Here is a 17,864-nt window from a genome sequence, read left to right on the forward strand (position 1 = left end):
TGATCCTAACTCGCCTTGAATTGGATTGTGGATTCAAGGTATATGATCACACATTTATGGATGAGTTCTTGACGTTTAGACGTACTTTGGAGTGTTTGGAAACAACTATGAAACATAGGTACAATACCAAGGAACATGCATGAGAAAGTATGAAAAGAATGGGGAAACTTGGCGTCCTTGGCGCTTTGCAAGGCGTGGAGCGCCAGCCCTCGAAGCTCAGAAGGACTACTGGGGCGCACTGCTAGGCGCGGCGCCCAAGGGAGAAAGCTCAGAAGCTCCTTTGGGGCGCGCTGGCAGGCACGACGCGCCACCCCTTTCCCCAGAAAACTCGACTTTTCTTCCTCTTTTTCCCAACTCTAAACCACCCTAACTTCAAAGGTTTCAACCCCAAACACTAAGGATCATAAAATCTCTCAACATACAAGAGATTCAACTCAAAAAACACAACCAAATCATGTCCCAAATCAACAAGAACTTCAACAACACAATCAACAACACAACCAACAACTTCAACAACACAACCAATCTTTTCTTGAAAATAAAACGAGTTTGGAGTGTGGGGAAAAGGACCAACCCAACACTATGAACTCACATACCTAATAGGGATCACCCCCGACGATATCCACGACGATCCTTGACGAAACCTTGCTTCTTCTTCTCTTTTCTCCTCTTCTTCTCCCTCTTCTCTCAAGAACCCTAACTCTCACTCTCCCTCTCACTCTTTTAAAATGGGACAAACTGATCTAAAAATCAGTCTAACACAACAATATAACCAAAAGAATTGGTTAGGGAAAAGACCAAAATACCCTTAAAATTTCCGGACGGATTTCTCTGCAACTGCCCAACTTCCAAAGGGCATAACTCACTTATACAAACTCGGAATCGAGTAAACTCAGCGGCGTTGGAAAGATCATTCCAAGGGATTTCCAAACATAACTGGAAATACTCCTAACTCATCCTGATATAGGAGTTATGACTGCTCAAAGTTGGCCAAAAACTCACTTTTTCCCACCCTTAAACCAAATTTCCAGATTTTTGAATTCCTTCCAAAAATGACTATTTCCAATTCTAAGCCTCTTCATAGTTATTTCAAATTGTCGAATGTTACAGTAAATTAACTTGGTAATACTAAAAAGTTGGTATTATATTTGATTACATTATGATGTTATGAACATATAACTAAAATCAACCTTCTCATCAATTATAAAATCTTTATAAAAATCTGTCGACACCCCTCAAATACATGTGGCTACGCCACTATATATGTAGAGAAAACCTAACTATATAATTTAAGCACTCAAATTACTCATCTATAAAAGTGACTTGTAACATAGCAATAAAATCTTTATAAGACCGAACAAAATAAAAATAAAAACAAAAAATACCAAAATATAATAAATGGATTAAAAAACGTTTTCTTGACCCAAACTCTCTTTTTTATTTTTCTTCCTAAAATATCTCCCCTCAATATTTTTTTCTTCCTTATCTTTCTCCTTTTTTCTAATTTTCTTCTTGAATTATTGAATAACCATATTCTCTTTTTCTCTCTCCACCCTTTTTTTTGAAATTTTTTACTCTTTCCTTTTTTTTCTGAAACAATTTTTTTAAAAGAAATTTATTTTTGACAAATATTTCAAATTTTAATAATTTCATTTTTTTACGCTACCCCTACCCCAGCTACGCCGTCATAAAAAAAATTTTAAAAAAACTTATTTTTGAAATATATTTCAAATTTTTTAAAATTTCTTTTTTACACTATTCCTACCCCCAGCCAGCCCCTCAGGCCCCCCTCCTTGTCCCCCATCAATTTTTTATTTTTTTTATAAATATTTCAGGTTCAAAAGTGTGGATCAGGTCTTGGGTTCAGATTTTGGAATGGTCGTCAGGGTCGTATCCTAGTTCGGGTGTCAGGGTCGGGTCTTAGATCGATTATCGGGGTTAATTTTTGGGTTAGAAATTATTTTCTTAAAGAGTATTTTCTAGTCTCAAGCAAAAAATACAAGATATTTTCTAAAAAATGTTTTTCAATCCCAAACCAAACATTAAAAAATATTTTCTACTCACCAACCAAACATGAGAAAATAAGTTAGAAATTCAATAGATCGTCGTCTCCAGATGCACAGTGAACTTCTAGTTGAGAAGAAGGCTCATGAGTATTAAGAAAATTCCAAATTCGCACCTCGTACTTCTCTGCATCAATGTTGTAAGGCCATAATGATAAATAAAAAGAAGATGATCTATACTAAGGAGTGATTAACCATTTTGAAAAGTTTTAATTTGTTCATCTCAGGTGTTTTTGATGGCATATATTAAATAAGAGAAATATATTGAGACTTGTTATGTATTTATGGAAAGAAAAACATTCAAAGGAATGAAATTTATTTTTTGTCTTAATTAATCTTATTAATTACTACAAAAAATTGATCTTCTAATTTGTTTAGTTAGGAAGATTTTTTATTAGGCTATCCATATTGTCACGATCCGAATTAGGTCCGTGACCGGCGCTAAAGGGAAAGAATCCCAAAGCAAGCCTTAACATAAATCTACAGAAAATCGGGCAGAATTTCCTTTGTTTTTAGGCCCATCATGAATTTTTCCCGTCTCAGAAATTCACAACATAACCAATAGCAACTATAAGCCACAACATAATATCCTTCAATGATCTAATTGTCACGCAATAAACCCAATTCATCTCTAAATTACGAAAAAGAAGTTCCAAATTAGTCACTTGACTACAATACGAAGGACTAATCATGACTCAAATCAAAGAAATGACAAATGGAACGACTCCAAGAGTTTTTTTTTAAAGAAACTAAATAAACCATAGCAAATCAATAGTTCTCTTGCCATGCGGGGCTCACCAGATGCTACTAAATCACACTCTCTAGTTAATGAAATCCTTTTCAATATCACCTGAGATCTCTGTTAAAATAATTAGCGAGGAGTGAGACACTAGCTCAGAAAATCATTTCCATATCAAATCTTATAGCTGGGAGGTTTCCAAGGATGAATCATGTAATCAATGTGGTCTTTTCTTTAAGAAGTAACCAATAACAGTGAACTCCTCATAAAGGAAGTTAAATATTCATATCAGTAGATTCCTACTCGAGGGATATCAATAATAGTACACTAGTTCTACCTTCCCACTAGCAAGGGCTTTATCAGTAATCAGTAATTACAAGGTGCACCAAGTCTAACGTACCCGTCGTTAGCTACGGGATTCATCAAGGTCTACTCCCATTTATATTTTCTTGTGATTCAGTAGAAGCATTTCAAAATCGAACAGACCATTTAAAACTTATCAAATCATATATCCTTTCAAAGTTTAACAATCACCTGTCAAAGTACTATTTCTCAAATAAGTGTAAAACCTTTTCAATAACAGTAATCATATCTTGTAAGAATGAGATCATCTCAACTAATATTTTTAGTATCATATCCAGTAAATGACACGTCGCACATGCAAGTTCAAAAACAGTCAGTAACACATTTACTTTATAAACCATGTAAAAATCATGAAATCTGTGTAATTGTGGTAAGATTACTACTCACAGTACTCGTGTTGAGATACCAAACTTGTCACCTCAAGCAATCCATTAGTCTTCCTCGATCAATCTCTAATTACATCATGATAATCTCGTATTACTTTCTTTGTTTAGGCTAATTCATACTAAATTCAGAATACCCAATCCTCAAGGTTCATGATAGACTCTCAATCTGTCAGTTTATATTAAATAGGTGCTTCAGATCCCGCTAAACAGCCTCATTGATGATTAATTCCACACTATAATAAACAAAACTAACCTCAGATCCCCTCTAAGCTCTTTATCTGAACTTTTTTGCTTTTCTTTCTGCACTTGTCCCGGATGTACGCAGCGAACCCCTCTTAATCCCCATTTTCTTTTCTTTTTTTCTTTTGTTTTAGCCCAAATTTTATTCTTAAACAACACCATTGGGTCAAAATAACAACCAATCAGCTTATTTCTTTTTGAAACAGTACCAAATGACATATATGCCCTTATTTTTTTATATAGGGTATTATACCTATAGAATTCATTGAGGGGTTAATGAGGAAGATTTTTTACCAATTTTTTTTTTCCTAATTAGATGATACTAATAAAAAAGACTAGATTAAGGAAGGAGATATCAATATAATAAATGAGTTTTTGTCTAGATATTTTGTGTTCGAGTACTAAAAATGGAAAGAATTCCATTGAGAGCGCCATCTCCCAAAAATGAGCTCGGTAAGCAATATACATTCTGGTACTGGATGTTCAATACATTAATTAAATGCTTACAAGATTGGCTATTGCATGTACTTTCTCTAGGAAAAGGCATTATTCTTGGTAGTAAGTTGGGAGAATGCATACCACCAAAGGATGTGGTTGTCACGCCCCGAGCCTACACCCTAGGCGGGACCGGCACCTGGAGACCATTGCTGGCCCCAGGCGAACCCTTGGCCTGACTTTCTTAACTCAGCGGAAACCTACTCAACAAAATAACTCAATGCTATGCAAAGACATAAACAACTTAAATAATAAATATCTGGCCCAAGGGCTACTCGAGTCTCAAAATAGAATACTTACATATATACATAGATAAGAGACTCAAAACTAACTGACTGGACTGTCTATGAAGCCTCTAAAATACTAGATGGATGTTGGGACAGACCCCGCACACCCTAATAAACAAAACTAAGAGAACAAAATAACTGAGCCTCTGGAAGCAAGGAGGCTCACCACTGACTCTGGAGTGCCAACTGGATCAACGGCGTGCAGGATGCTGATCCTGGGTACCTGGTCTGCATCATAAACGATGCAGGCCAACTGGCATCAGTACATGGAATGTACGAGTATGCGAGCTGGACCGCTAAAAACAACTTAACTTGAAAAAGGGATACCAAAGAGAACTTACCTTGGCTCTGTACAACTCAAGAATAACTGAACTTAATATAAAGCAATAAGACACGAGCCATACATATAAAGCTTGTAAAAGAATGTAAACAACTTAGATCGTTAAGGATAAAATGATAACAAACTAAACTTTTCTTTTATAAACATAATACAGCTTTTGTGGGAGGTTCTTTAACCGACAACCACCACTACGAGCCTTAGTGATGATACAACGTTTTACCTCACGTTGCCAAAGGACCATCCTATACCTTGCCATCGATATAGGACCTTACTTTTGCTTAGTGGATCCACTAGCCTAATCTTACGTGATCATCTAAAAAGAATGATACGTCAAGTCCCATGTTGGCGCATGGTTCTTATGGAGAGTCGAGTTAATATGAACTCGTGTCCCCAATTCGGTGCTCAATACTACTCCCAAAAATACTTTGGCTCATGCTTTTAAAATAACTTCTTTCTTTGATTGAGACGATTACTCAAAACTTAGCCCAAAGGCTCTTTTGGAAGACATGGCTCCTTTCTTACTTAAATGTAAAAACATTTAGAACTTCTTTGGGAAGTACATAGTTCCCTAATAACTTTGGAGAAATGGACTCGACTCTTTACTCCTTACTTTACTTAAACTCTTTACTTTTTGACTTGAAACTCTTAACTCAACTTGAAACTTGAAACGACGTTAAGACGTTCAATAACGACTCTTGAAAAGCTTTAAAGACTTGCTTTGACTTGCTTAACTTCTAAGCTTGGTCCTAACTCCACTTGACTTCTAACTTCACTTGACTTGATCCTAACTTTCTTGAATTTAATTATGGATTCAAGGACTTGATTGGTATTTGGAAGGACCCCAGGGTGTTTAGGAATGATTTAGGAATGATTTGGGACAGCCAAACTAAAGAAAATCTTCGAACATAAATTCTGAAAACAGTGGAGTCCGCGTCCTGTCCGCGACGCGGAGAAGATTTTTGTTCACAGAGGGAACAAGTCCGCGACGCGGACGTGCTCCTCGCAAGCTGCCCGACTTTCTCCTTCACGTCTCCAACTCTAAATCCTCTAACCTCAAGGGTTCCAGCCCCAATCACTTAGAAACATAATATCCCTCAACATTCAATAGAATACCACTCAAAACACAATCCAATCATGTTCCACAACCCCCAATAATTCCAACAACAACAACAACCAACTTTAACAACATAACCAAACCTTTCTTAATGAATAAAAGGGGTTAGGTGTGTGGGGGAAAGGATCACCCAACACTAAAAGCTCACATACCTTGGTAGGGATCACCCCCGACGAAAATCCACGATGATCTCCTTGCTTGATCTCCTCTTCTTCTCTTCTTCTCTTCTTCTCTTCTTCTTCTCTCAAAACCCTCACTCTCACTTCTTTTAAAATGGTAAAACTGATCAAAATGATCAGCCTAACACATTTATAAAACCAAAATAAAAGGCTAGGGAAAAGACCAAAATGCCCTTAATGATTCCCGGACGGATTTCCTTGTCAACTGCCCAACTTTCAAAGGTCATAACTCGCTCATACGGACTCGGAATTGAGCAAACTCGGTGGCGTTGGAAAGATCGTTCCGAGGGCTATGCAACCATAACTGGAAATACTTCTAAATCATCATGAGCTAGAAGTTACGACTGATCAAAGTTGGCCAAAAAACTCACCTTTTCCATACTTAGCCAAATTTCCAAAACTTTAAAATTCTTTCCAAAAAAAGAAAAATTCAAATCCTAAGCCTCTTCAAAGCTATTTCAAATTGTCGGATGTTACACTAAACTTGTAGGATTCATTTCACTCTTGTTAGAAACGTTTCAAATCTTTGTTTGAGTCTTTGTAAGAACATTTTTTGAGTCAATTTTGTGTCTTACTGTTAAAGTCTATATTAATTAGTGAGGGTTAGTATAGTGGGCAATAGATGCATTGCTGTGGCTCGTTAAGTAATAGGTTGTATTACTTAGTGTTGAGATTAGGAGATTAATCTCAGTGTGTGGTTGTAAACTGTGTTTTACTTTTTCTTGAGAAGATTAGTAAAAACAGTTCGAAAATATTGTGTGACAAGTCATGCTTTTACTCCCTTGAGCAATGAGATTTTCACGTAAAACTCTTGTGCCTATTTTTACGTTGTGCTATTTATTTTCTGCACTTTTATTCTGTCGGAGACCTGGTCCTGTGAACACTGGTGGATGCGTACATTCTAACATTTTGGCTTTTGCTACTTGGTTTTCATGAATTGGCTTTTTGATAGCAGAATATAATGACCACTCTCACAGATACTTCTACTCCCCCTAGGTCCTTGCGTCGAAGGATCTTCTCGGGTTATAATTTTTTAGACCTCATCAAATATGTGACCAACCATTAAAACACTTCCTCTCTTTTCACGTTTTGGAGTAACAACGGGATAAGGTAAGAGAAATTTATGATAATGTAAAGTAAATTAAAGTTAAGATCAGAATAATTTATAGCATTCTTTCTACAGAGATCCAATTGTATACAACTAAAAACAAGGACGTTCAAGGTCTACAATTTCATAGGCAGCAACTATATGGTAGATCATGTCTAAGGTGTAATCATAATCTTGATGAGAATGTAAGCTTTAAATTCTTCATGTGCATATAACCATTAAGAAGAACAAAGAATTCATTGCTGAAATATGGAAACTATATTTTGACAACATTTACCAAGTACATCAAACCAAAGACTAGCATAAACAATACAACAAAAATAAATTTTAGCGGCAATAAATATACACATTAATAAAGAGTTCTAATGGCCGCTAAATATGTATATTTTTGTGGCAATTAAGCTATTGTCGTTAATCACTTGCCGCTAAAGATCATTTTGTTGTAGTGAAATGATCCCCATCTATAATTAGAGGACTTAATTAAGAATAGTTCAGCTGCATGACCTATATTTCTTTAAAGAAAATCTTCTCTAAAATAGGCTAATAATTAATTGGAATTCACCGAGTACAGCTAAATATTTTTCATAAATCAAATATTCATCTCATTCATATATATAAGCAGATGAAGATTCACAAAGTACAACTGATGAAACTTGTTTGAAACAGGAAAAAAAAAAGAACCTTTATGCTGGAGAAGTCGGCACGACAAACAGAGTTAGTGAATGAAAACCTCCATAGACCATAGAGCTACCAGTTTTTTTGTGAAGAAAAAGGAGGAGTTGAGCTGCTAGCTTCTTCCCTTTTTAGTCTTTAGAGTAAAGTGTTGTGGCTCCCCCATTCATGTGGGTAGAGCTATTAATATGAGCTGGCCTACTTCATTCAGGCTTAGCCCATATAGGCATTGGAATTTGGCAAGTCAGGTCGAACTGATCTATTTTTTTTCGAGTTAAAAAACAGTCAGCCCAAACCATCCGTACATGGGTTGCGGGTCGTGCCAGGTCAGCCTACTTTTTTAAAAACATATTTTTTATAATTTTTAAATTAAATTATAATTTATAAATATTAAAATATATCCATAAGAGTACAATATTACATGGTATTAGTGTTACTACTTGTTAACCAACATCTATAAATTAAATAAACTTTATAATATTATTAAGTTTGACTTCAAGTATAAATAACTAGTCAAAATAGAAATATTAAACTAATTATTTTTCAATGATCACAATAAAACACAAAAAAGTTACGACAATATTCAAACCATTAAAAGTGAAAAATGAACTCTTGAAAAAAATTCATGAAACTCATAGTGCATCCAACACAAACACGTCATCTTCATCAAGCACATATGGATTAGCTTGTGGCAAGGTTGTCTTAACATCTTCATAATCATCTCCAGTTTATATGCAATATCAATTAGTTAAACATTAAAAATAACTAAATTTCAGAATTATGTATAAGATTTAAATGTACACAAAAAAGTATTACCAGTTTAAGAAAAACCATGCAACTAGTATTGAGTAACAAAAAGTGTTTGGATAGTTTCATGATGAATGAAACTTCTATACTTGGTGGGAACACGTCCACCAATGTTGAATGATTATTATGATGATACAGTAGTAATATTAATTTTAAGTACATGATTCTAAATTTTAATATGTATACTTGAATAGACTTTGACTTTGAACTTTTGTTATTTTTAATACTATATTTTATTTTTATTTTTAATTATTTTTATCTAGTCCACGGGCCGAGCCAACCTATATTGATCAAGCCCCATAGACCAGCATACTTATCCGGGTCGGGTTAAAAAACCTTTTTTCTTAAATGGATGCCAAAAATCTTTAGCCCAGTCCTTTTAAATCATGGGTTAGGCCAGACCAGTCCAACGGGCCAAGCCCATATTGACGACTCTACATTTGGGTCTCTCTCTTGTGGTTTTATAGATTAGGTTTAGGGTGTAATGTGGTAAATCTTTTGAGGTGTAATCTTCCTAAAATGTCCTCACGGATTTTGGATAAGATCAAAATGCTTGGAGAAAAAGAGTGGAATATTCCCCTCTCCAATGGAATATGCCTTTGATAGAGATTGAAATAAAATTTACCACGTGGGAACATCCTATCGGGTTCGATCTTTTTCTTTTTTTCTTTTAAAAAAAACCAATAATAAAATGCTACCTGATTATTATATATAAGAAAATTCAAAGAACATATTTTGTGTAATTTTTCTTTTTCCTTGCAAATCAAATACAAAAGTATTATCTATAAAACACCACTCTTTATTGTAATTTTTAATTTTCTCAAGTAAAAATTAATAAAAATAAAACAAAGTTAAAATAACAATTGAATTTAAATGTAGACATTGAAAGCTAAAAAATGGGTTGAAATTCAGAGAGGGTTAAAAGTCACGTATCTAAATTAATGGCATAAAAAGAAAGGGAGTTTCCTAGCGAGGTGTCAATTGCATAGTGATTAAAATATGATTCATAACTTAAGATCGAGAAGATTTTTAGTGTCATTTTACACTTTTCAGTTTATTCTGTTTATGTATGCTATATATATTCGTGTCATTTTATGCTATGTGGTTATCTTGGGGTCACTCGTGGCTCTAGGAACCATATCATATCTAGGGGATAGTATTGGTTCGTGACAGAAAGTCCTTTTAGTACTAGATGATGTAATGACCCTCCAGGTCATTTCCTCTGTTTTTTAATATTTTCTGCATTTAGAGATTTTCTATAGCGATCCCAAGTCATTTATGACTTGTTGGTACTGATTGTTCAATCACCTGGTGGTTCCTTTGGTTTTTATCCAAGTTTATATTTTTGGAGCTTTTGAAGTTTCAACGGTTGACTTCAGTAAAAAATATTGGTAAATGACATCCGAATACAATTCTGGTGGTTTTGTTAGTTCTAGCACACCGAGTTAGGTCTAGATGGACCTCTGGTTCAGGTCCTGTGGTTTTTGAACTTATTTTGAGCAACCTTGTGGTTTATAGGTACTTGGGTGTGTACCTATTTTTATCGAGACGACCTCCGTTGAAAGTTCTAATAGTTCGATCGAGTTTGAAATGCCATTTCCTAATGGGTATCATATATGGCTTGCGTTGGTGGGAACTGAACTATTTTCGAAAATCTGGTTGAAACTTGAGATTTTAAACCCAAGTTTGCTTGTGCACTCTACTGAGGCGGCCACCCCTGCAGAACTAGGCTCACACCTACGGAGCCGCTCATCTAGAGAGTTGATCCTAGCTCTTACGGGCTCATTCCTGTAGAGTTGGTCTGCTTGTGCAAAGCTGATTGGTCCATTGGACATTGCTCCTGTGGCGAATTTCTCGCCAGTGTGGCCCTGCTAGGAGTTATATCTCTCTCTTCTTCTTCATTTTTCATAAGTGCGAAGAAAAGTTTGAGAGCTTGGGTTAGGGAGATTTCTTGCGGATTTCTAGGGATTGATCTAGGATCGGCGTGGGACCGTTGTTTGAGTCATATTTCTCACATCTTAATCATAAGTCTTCGTTAATTTCTTCAATTATTTCTTTGAATGGGTCTTGGAAGGTAGTTTTTTTGTTGGGTCTTTTTTGGGGCAATTTGAGCTCGAATTGTGCCTATTTTTGGGGTACAAGTTCCTTGAGCTAGTTGGGACCAATTGGAGGAGTTGATTTCATGATTCATTGTGCGGGTGCTCATCTACAATTTTTTACCCAAATTTTTACCCACGAATAATTATTGTAATATGGGTATTGTTTTACTTATAGTGATGCAAAGTTTGTAATTTTGATAGTATTATGGCATTCAGAGGATGTGAAGAAAAGTTGGGAAGCTCATGGATAGTTCAAGATTACAGTTCAACTTCCTTGTAGGCTATCGTTCACTTTCTTTTAGATTGTGCTCCATGAGATAATGTTATAGATTGCATGTGGGTTATGATTGTGTTTTACGGGTTTAGGACTACTTCCCTTAATCTTATTTCCCTGATTCTTGTAGGTAGTGGAGAAGCCAGAAATTTAATTAAGGGTGTTTAAAAATAATGGCTTGTGGCTATCAAAATAAAATTAAAAAAATTGTGTTATTTGGGGTTTGAACCCAAAACTCCTACATTCAAATGGACACCTATTACCACTACACCAAAGGCATAGCTTTTGTTAAGGGTGTCCAACTTTAAATATATATCATTTAAATGTAGAATTAGACATATTTATACAACGTAATTTTTCGACGAAGGGTGTCCATTTGGACACCCTGAGCGTAGCTCTAGCTACGCCCTGCTCGTGGGAGCCTCATGCTAGTATAGTATTGTGAAATTCTTAGTCTAGGTTGGAAATTCATTACTAATGGATTAGTTTGATGTTGTTAGCCTCTTGGGAGTTGATGTTTGAGTCTTTAGAATTGTTGGTGATCTAAGTGCCTTAGAATGAGTTTTTATTCATCGTTTAGGTAATATTGTTGTTCCATATAGGAATTGTTAGGGTAGGTATCCTTCGCTAGTGCCTGGACCATGGGTTTGCTTAGGTAATATGGTATTTCACCTTGAATAGGACCGTAGACTTGATGTTGATCCCCACTTTAGACTAGGCTTCAAAATCTTAGTCTCTTAATATAGTCATATGTTGGCATTAGTTGTGCTTAGCGTTCTTTTGAGTAGGACTTTAGGTAAATGTGGAGATCTTTGAGTTACTCTTTCAATTATTTGATACTTTATAATTCCCTTCGTTTCTTGAGTAGCACTGATCTTATTATCGTATTATTGATGCGTATGTTGATATATGATTGGGCATGAGGCATTGGTCGAGGACTAGTTGGATTCCAGGTTAGTTTTCCATGCTCTAGAAGAAGGTGATTTGAGTTATGAACATTAGGATTGTTTAGATGCTATGTTTGAATGTTAGTGATGACATGCATTGCATTGAAGCTCCTTCTCACGTGTTTTGTATTACCATCCCAGCAAATGCATTGATTTTACCACAATTTTAAGAAAGAAGGGTTTTGCCTTTTTACTCTAAAACCCATTTTAAATGGGAGTCATACTACCTTTACACTTTGATAAATGGATTTTTTGAGATAAAGAGACATCGAGGATGTGCTCACTTTTTACTTAATCGATCGAGGAGATTTGTGACCTTTTCTATACTTATGTGGTTTTTGTATATATCTCCAATACCATGACGGATCAGATCTAACAGGATTGCTTGTGAAAGTTCTAGTTCGGGACCATGTACGTATATATGGGCTTCTCGAGTCTCACATGGGTCAGTCATTCTATGTGACCTACTTAATAGGAGAAGGGGCTGCATGGGTCCTACTTGGCGTGTCAGGGGTAAGAGGTAGGTGTATATGCTTGGTACTTGGCAATGATGGCACTTGTAATTTTTATTACATAACTTGCATTCATATGCATCGCCTATCACTAGTATAATTGGTTGTTGTTTGCACCTGCTGGTCATATGGGGGGTCGGCTAGGTTATGTTTGGTGTTGCATACCTTTAGGGCTCATGGTGGCTCAGCTAGGTTATTGTATGATCATGATTGTGTTGTTTGTGAAAATATGATGGATAGCTTATATGATAGGGTTAGATGTTGTTTCTCGCTATTTTGATACTTTCATATTTAGTTAGATTTGATTGGCCTTTTGGCTGTTGTGATTCCTTACGGTGGTTACTGCTAGTATATCCTTGGTTAGTTGACTTCCCTAGTGGAATAATTGTTGTGGTTAGGTTATTGTCTAGTGCCTCCAGTTAAGTTCCTTTGCATTAGTTACCTACTTCCTTTTATCGTATTCCTTCATGTCTGTTTACTTTTATTCCATCTTTTCTTTAGCTACTTGTAATATATATTTCTTCTCTACCTGCTTTATGCTTTCTTTATCTTTGGAGTTCAATGGTCCTATGCCTACTTAGTACCACTTTTTGGTATTCATACTATACTTCTGCACCCTACATATCATTGTGCGAGTTCTCACCGTTGACGTGTGCCTCGTGTGGAGTAGCTTTGGATCGAAGACTTGGGATGAGCTCCTGGCATGAAAAGTTGTCCTTCTACTTCTATTTTGTCTGGACTAGTCATTATTTTATGTTCGGAGATGGTTCTGTATATTTTTATTTACCTTGCACTCCTATTTTGACTAGTAGCTCAACTACCAACTCATACCAGGTCTTGGGCACATATATTTTGATTCTACCTCTTTCTTTTATTTTGATTTTTGTTGTTTGCTTTCCATTTGTTTCTATTCCTCGTGATAGCCTGTTACTTGTGGTTTCGGGCTATGGGTTTGGCTTAAAAACTGGTGGGATATTAGTAGATGCCATCATGGCGTAAGATTTCGGGTCGTGGCATTCAGTCATACAGTTGTATTGTTAAAGTACACATGCTTGCATTATTATTCAATTAACTTTATTTAGTCTACCTTCCATGTTCTTTATTTAAGCTTAGTATGTTCAGTTTTAGCCAATTATTTTATTTAGCTCTTTTACATACCGTACATTCAATGTATTGACGTCGTTCAGTGTTGCATCATTTTTTTATGAAGATTCAGGTACTCACAACAACATGCACATCATTAGGATCATTTCATCCAACTTTGGTGAGACCTCCTTACTTTTAGAGGACTCCAATTTATCTTAACTATTATTAGTTTGTTTATGTTGTTAGTATGGTATTCAGGTAGCCTGGGGTCTTGTCTCGGTAATCTTTTTTCTGTATGTTAGAGGCCAGTTGAGTTACTATCTAAGTTGTTTTAAAAACATATGCATATTATACATATTTTATATTTTAAACTATGAATTTATTGTGTTTTTTTTCCAAGTTATTGAATTGCATGCTCATCTTTTAAAAGCTTCCACATTAGTCACTATGTTGTCTATCTTATAGTATGTCTGGCCAAGGGTTTGCTCAGTCCAGCAATGGTTTTGAGTGTCGGTCATGTCCAGGGTGTAGACTTGGATTGTGATAGAAAAGACTATACAAGAGTCTCTTAACAAGGGTACGTAGGAAAATATACCTTGTGAAGGATTCTTTTAAGGTGGTGTGCTCTTCTTGGCTCGTAGGAAGAAATGCTTGCCTCACACAGGATAAACTTCAAAGAATGGGATTTCAACTGTAATTTAGATGCATTTTGTGCAGAGCTGCAAGGGAAAATCCCGTTACTCAGAAATTATCGCAATTGTTCTTGAACATGGTAGGAATCAGATGGTCAATGCCAACAAGTGTTGATTTACTGAAATGTTGGAATCAGATATGGGGAAGTAAGTCAAAAAACTTGGTTGAAACTTGTTCCTAGATGTACAAGCAGAGGAACTATAGAGCTTTAGAAGACAAATAAGATTTTGTGCAGAAAATCAAGATGAATTGTATATTTTTTTATTTCATTTTTGGTATAAATAAACTAAGTTCAGGCTGAATCACTAGTTGATATGATAGGAATCTTATGAAGAAGTAACCTAAGCTAGGTTAGAATTTTGTGTAAAGACTTTCTGCACTCTTATGGTACAACTTTAAAATATAGTCGTACATAACGTTAAGATGTCACGGGATTGGTCAGAACTATTGTTCTATATTAAGCTTCAACAATTAAACAGAACATTGAAGTCCAAATTACGTAGTAATTTACGCTTAAGGATTGAATGAATCATAATGTTCGAATAAGCCAAAGAAAAAAGCCTCATTCTCAAAATATTATACTAAACCACAAACTTGTGCGCTGCATGTTTTCCAAGTACAATAACACAGGCTACTGTGGTTAGAACAAGGAGCACAAAGTATACTTTCCTTGCAAAAATAAAGCACAGTGAAGCAATTACTTAGGAGGATAAGTTCTCATTTATTCTTCAAACAAGGAATACACAGAAGTACCATTCGTACACCACTCTAGGTTAAATCCTAATGCACAACTTAAGGGAAAAAATCAGCTTCTGCCTGGAAAACTGAAGTCGGAAACAAAAATACAAAAATAAAAATGGAACTAGAAATAACTTTTCACCATTTCCCACTGCTCCTTCCCCAAAAACCCATGGGAGGGAGGCTTCTTTATGGAAACAATAATCGCAACATAATTTAGTTTCTTTTGTAATACCTTAGACTCTTGAGATAAGATATGATACATGTGCAGCTAGATCCAAACTCCACAAAACATTCTCTTTAGCTAGGTGGTAAGATCAATTCTTTAGTGTGATAAGATCTTTGGAGATAAACTAAGGTAAGAGGAATTCTCTAGCCCAAAGTTAAGTTGAAAGATTCTTTGTCGATTGAGTTTCGGTATAAGTTTTTACTTGATTCAATTTCAAACAAACACCCCTCTTAGAATATGACGATTTTTTTGGACCATGACCCACCAAATTATAGGTCTTCGAGTACTCTTTCCAATTAATGCCATTGACCATTCATTAATCCAATTTCGGATTAGAAAGTTATGACCACTTCACCAAAAAGTAGTGATCTGACTGACTCACTGAAAGCCTTGTGCAGACAGTGTGTGGCCGCATATCACATTGTTCTTTCCACACACCCAACGCACAGGGTCAGAGGAGAATTGGTTGGCAGGTTTATTGGAAGTCCTGTACAGACCGCACACCGCTTTACATAAGGTCATGATGGGATCATGGGAATCTTTATTTACGTCAGTTTTCATCCGAATATTTCATTCTTTTGATATCCTCTTAAGTCGGTATTCTCTCCTCTCGTCATCCTCCATTCCAAAGATAAGTGTCTCATGAAATTCTAATAAATTACAATTATTTCGATCATTTTTTTTCTGATTATTAATGAAATTCTACACCACAACAAGGATTAACTCCCCTGAGGAATCCTTCAAGTAGTGATGCACCACACGACAACCCTTCCCCTGAGAAACAACGTGCCCTTCCCAAGAGCTAAATACATGATTATATGAATCCATCCTGATGCCATAGAGAAACACTTCAGATTAATCGAAAAAAAAGCCCTGTTCTTAAACACCCTCATCCAGAACATAAACAATCATTTTAGCTAACAAAAAATAAAAAGAAGCAACAGTCAACAGAAGTACAAGAAAAACAAATAGTAGCAAATAGATTACGTGGGAATCATTGTATGCTTTCTTGATCTCCTTGATGCGGGAAAGGGGAAGTAGTTGGTTATTGAAATCATTAACGTGCTCCATTTTCTTTTCTGGTAGGTCAGAACATCTCTAACTGCTCTTCCTGCTGCTCAAGGAGTTGCTGCGTTGGATACCCAACGAACTTACCCACCGATTGCTCAGAGTTGTTTTCCATGGAATTTTGGACGAGGGGCGATATGTTAGTCTATCGTTGTTAGAAGTGTTGGTGAGAGTGGACAATATAGTATTGGAGAATCAACTATACTAACCAGATAGCAAAAGCCAAACCACCAACTTACCCTAAGTTAAAAATAAAATTTCCAAGCAAAGGACTGGTTGGAATTCATCTTGTTGAGCCTCAATATAAGATGTCTTTTGAACTTGGTGACAACTTAGAGCTTCTTTTTTGCCATGATAGTGGCATGAGAGGCTGCTGGCTCAGGTGTAAGGTCTTACAGGTATCACAAAATTAACGTCTGAAAGTTCAATATGATGACATCCTGGATTGTGATGGTCCTGGAAAGGTCGAGGTACCTTAACCACTGCAACTATAACTTAAGATCTACTTACATATATTGACTTGACCGCTCTCCCTTCACCATGTTAATTTCCTCATTACCTTTGCTTGGTTAATAGGAATGGATTCCTTTCTACAGAGTTGTAGGCTTTGATAGACTGGGCATGAGATGCACCTGACACCTCACAGTTCGGCCCCAACTTCTGGAGGATTATTTTGACTAATCTTTTGAAGTATGAGCTGCAGTGAATGCTTGGTGGTCTGACGGGTGGTGGGAAGGTGTTGTTGTTTGATTTGATGTCTATGGAAGCGGTCATCTTCAGGTTTACTTCCCTGGTATGAAATAACAGTCTCAAGAAAACTAAAATGTTAAAATAGAAATAGAAAACAAGGAATAAAAGGAGAATTCTTGCTTGTCGGTTGATGCATAACATCTTTGCGTAAGAATAGCTCAACAACCAATGGATGTGAAATTGGAGTCTCTACTTATTTTAAATTCTTACATGAAATAATATATCTTATCTCAACATTGGCATAAATTGGTTTTCTAACTCATCAGTGGAAAAGGTTTTAAATAGTAGGCCTAGCTTCTGCCTAATTTATTGTCCAAAATTTTGAATGTTCGATGTTGGTCATGGCCCTGATGCCCCAAGGTGTTTTTCTCTCTCAATAATAGGTGAGTAGATATTATTGGAGATACAAAGGAAGAACGTAAGGACTTCAAGAGATTGGGTAGATGAAATATGGTTTGAAGTTCAGGGAAAGAAAGACCTAAAGTCGTTCATAAGCTCGAGTTTAACTCATGAATCCAAGTGCAGTATCAAAGAACGAGGGAACTGCAAAAATCAGATAGCTTACAAGCTTGTAACATTAATGTTACCAGGTCTTAAGATCTTAAGCAAGGCCGAAGGTACAACTATAAAGGGGCCTAGTTCCAGTAATGCCACAACATTGGGAATCACTTGATT

The 17,864-nt window shown here is 36.0% G+C and overlaps 2 protein-coding genes and 1 pseudogene across 3 annotated transcripts in view; 2 read left to right on the forward strand and 1 right to left on the reverse strand.

Moving 5' to 3' along the window:
• Positions 1-17,862, forward strand: part of LOC125831002 (uncharacterized) — a 22,031-nt pseudogene extending 4,169 nt beyond the window's left edge.
• The window catches only part of LOC125831588 (pentatricopeptide repeat-containing protein At5g01110-like), an 809,602-nt gene that overhangs the window by 606,439 nt on the left and 185,299 nt on the right, over positions 1-17,864 (reverse strand). The window lies entirely within an intron of this gene.
• Positions 1-17,864, forward strand: part of LOC125831646 (uncharacterized) — an 831,707-nt gene that overhangs the window by 98,956 nt on the left and 714,887 nt on the right. The window lies entirely within an intron of this gene.

The sequence above is a fragment of the Solanum verrucosum genome, unplaced genomic scaffold, assembly GCF_900185275.1.
Source record: "Solanum verrucosum unplaced genomic scaffold, falcon-dt-bn FXZP01000049.1, whole genome shotgun sequence".
Taxonomy (NCBI): domain Eukaryota; kingdom Viridiplantae; phylum Streptophyta; class Magnoliopsida; order Solanales; family Solanaceae; genus Solanum; species Solanum verrucosum.